The 3,308-nt window shown below is 37.2% G+C and overlaps 1 long non-coding RNA gene across 1 annotated transcript; it reads right to left on the bottom strand.

The window, feature by feature from the left end:
- Window positions 1-619: 619 nt before the first annotated feature.
- On the bottom strand, window positions 620-2,963 carry LOC140252379 (uncharacterized). The gene is made up of 3 exons (XR_011903641.1): window positions 2,875-2,963; window positions 815-1,020; window positions 620-712 (listed from the first exon to the last, which is right to left on the bottom strand). It is a non-coding gene; the product is annotated as an uncharacterized lncRNA (long non-coding RNA).
- Between the last annotated feature and the right edge of the window lie 345 nt (window positions 2,964-3,308).

A 3,308-nucleotide genomic window follows, 5' to 3' on the forward strand; every position in this document is an offset into this window, starting at 1 on the left:
GAGGGAATAATGTGTTCCTGTTACAGAATTTTCAATGATTTTGTCAATACCCTCAGGTCAGAATAAAATCTCTCCTTATTCTCATAGATCAGGAACGCCTCAAATTAAGCTAGCAGAATTATACTGGCACACATGCATGCAAAAGAAAAAAATGTGTGTGAGAAGGACAGCAAATAAATGAACCCACAAGCTATTTAGGCTTCTGCAACATGTGGAATGGAGTCAGCACAAGGTATCACACAAGGTTTAATGCTACATTTCTCTGATACAAATATATGGGCATATTCTGGCATTGCAAAACATACTTGCCCTGTCTGGCCCTTGTTAGCCAGAGATTATCTTTCACTTGTATGTTATTACCTCGCAGGAAGATTCTTCAACATCAAAGTGAGCTGTTTCCGTACTTCAAGAGTGTTAGTATTGATTTTAAGATAGAAATGCACCAATATTGTATTATTTAAGCCTACTAGTCTTCTTCTGGGGTTTTGTCTCAGTTTCAAAATTTTGCAGATTATATCAACAATTTATTACATACAACTTTACACATATTCTACATCATTCTTTTTCTGCAGAATAAGCTTCACACTTAATGTGTGTTTATAAAAGTACCTGTACAGCTTTTTGAGGCCCTGTCCTCACAGTAGGAACAGTTTCTTTAAACATATTCTGCCTCAATTTCTCATTCCAGCTTTGGTTCCAAACAAATTCAAATCTGTAAGTAAAACACATCTGTCACATAAAGAGACTGAGAAAGCTGGTACCAGTTATGCTGAAAGACAAGGCTCAGAGAGATCTTATTGCTACATATAAATACCTGATGGGAAGATGCAAAGATGATGCAGCCAGGCTCTTCTCAATGGTACCCAGTGGGAGGATGAGACAGGTAGAGGAGGCTGTGGAGTTTGTTCTTGGGCATATTCAAAACCCAATGACTCGGTCCTGGACAACCTTCTCTAACTGACCCTGCTTCAGGAGGGGTGGCTGAATGGTGTCCTCAATTAGTTTATGATTCTGTGGTACCTGTTACGTAGAAAACATGAAATGTCATTATAAGGCTATACACACATGTTTATCTAATCTCTTGAAGCCTGCTACATGCCTCCCCTCCTACCATGGAGGAGATGATAGATAGATAGATAGATAGATAGATAGATAGATAGATAGATAGATAGATAGATAGATAGATAGATAGGGCAGAGAAAGCATTGCCTCCCATTCCTGAAAATCACTCTGCTGTCATTACCAAATTGAGTTTTGTTAGCTTGTACATGGACTCACATGAAAAGAGGCAAAAATTCATCATTATCTTGATGACAAAAAAACCCCACCTTGAACACATTATAGAACACTTCTTAAAGAGTCAAATATTTACCCTTGATGGAAAACAGTTGAGTCTGGATTTCCCCTCCCCCATTATGTTTCTGTTCCCCATAACTTTTAGATATGACCTTAATGTTCAGATCAACTGTACAAGACTAAGCCATATCTCCTGGGTGAGCTGGTTCAGAGATTTGCTTGGTATGGTTTTCATATGAAAAACATTTTCATCAACTTTTATATTTAAGCTATTTCAAAGGAGCTTCATTTAGGAAACTCAGTAGAAACATTAAAGGACCCCAGCTGACATTTCAAGAGTAAAACGTTTTGATTTGAATTCAAAACAACCAGTCTAAATTAAACTGATATTAAAAGTTACATAAAATTTATAAGAAGTTAAATTACGTTGATGTGATCTGATTTTAATTAAAACGAAAAGAATTTGAGTTGTCCAAGACGTCGTTTTTCCTTCATGAATTTCATTTTACAGCATAACTGAACCGTTTCTTTTCCTGTGTTCAGATGTGTAAGAAAATTTTTAGAAGTAATAAAACTTCCAGCTGAGCACAAAGCCTGCTGTTCATTCACGTTCCTTTTATAACAAAAACTGCTGCATTTCTGAGATTAGATTGCTAATTCAAGAACCTCCAACCAGGAGTATAAATTAATACAAAACATCATTTCAACAATTATCAGAAGTACCCTACAAATGAGTATGTACAAGTGTCTATTGCTTAGACCCTTACTTGTTTAATTTTTCTGGTATTAAAGCATTCTTTTTATTTTCTGGTCAGATTTAGACTTCTCCAAATTACTGAGTATGCAGGCCCTGGACTATTCGAGAAAGTCTTTTCCATTCCATGACTTTTCTATCTGGTGAGAGACTCTTTTTCTACCACAAAGGAAAAACAGTTTGTCTGGTACAGGCAAGCTTCAGATTATAGAAACAAAAGAAGAAAGGTGGAAAGTCTGCTTTGTCTTACCTGCATTAGACACACAGTCAATTAGATTTTAGATTTGTAGCACATTTATTTGTAGGAATAAATGAGCCAGAGCCAGTTGGACAGCAGTATTTCCAGAGCTCAGTTGGAAGTCCTGGTGCCAATACTTAATCTGTCTTTTCACTGCATGCATTGAGCATGTCTGATTAAAACACAGCAAAATTGGTGTAAAAATCACACAACAACTTATGAAAATAAGCTTATGCTACGTTTTTGTTTGTTTGCTATAAATAAGGGAATGGAAGAGTAGTTAATTTAAGAATGAAAAAAGAAGTCTTCATACATTCTTCATTTATCTGCTTCCCTAGTATATAGAACTATTATAGTTAAGGAGAAGCATTTTTATCAAATAAATACTGAGCTCTCAAGGCTCATGTTATGTCATGTTTACATTTTTTAAGTTTCTAAAGCACTATTAGCTAGATCCAAGCAGGGTGCTGGGTGCAATCATTCAAGTACCACTTTACACACAAACACACAGATTAGACCCTGAAGCTCCCTTGCTCAGTTGCTGTTCTGGACATAACTAAAAATGGTGTTTAGCCATTAGACTCACAGAGCACTCCACAGTCGAAGTCCTGATGGTGATTACATTGCATGGTGTCCAGCACCGGGACATCTGTTACATGAAGCATTTCTTCGAGCTTGAGGAACGACACAAGAAGATAATTATTGTTAGAATATTCCAGATATCTTTGACTTCCCAAAAAGTACATGCTGGCTATGATGTTCTCCTTCTCCTTGATACGTCCTTCACTCTGGTTCTAATCAGTGCAGTTTTGTAAGCAGTACTGGTCACCTTTCTATCCAGATTTGTCCCCTGCTTCTGATTTCCTCCTTCTGTAGCCCAGCAGCTACAAAAGTGTGTTTCAAACATCTTTCTCCCTTCCCGAATGGACTTACTTACACTTTGCAGAAGGCTAAATACCACAGAACAAAACTGCATCACAACTACCACCAGTTCCCAGCACCAGCGATAAGCAGTGAGTC

Source organism: Excalfactoria chinensis, chromosome 5 (assembly GCF_039878825.1).
Source record: "Excalfactoria chinensis isolate bCotChi1 chromosome 5, bCotChi1.hap2, whole genome shotgun sequence".
Lineage (NCBI taxonomy): Eukaryota > Metazoa > Chordata > Aves > Galliformes > Phasianidae > Excalfactoria > Excalfactoria chinensis.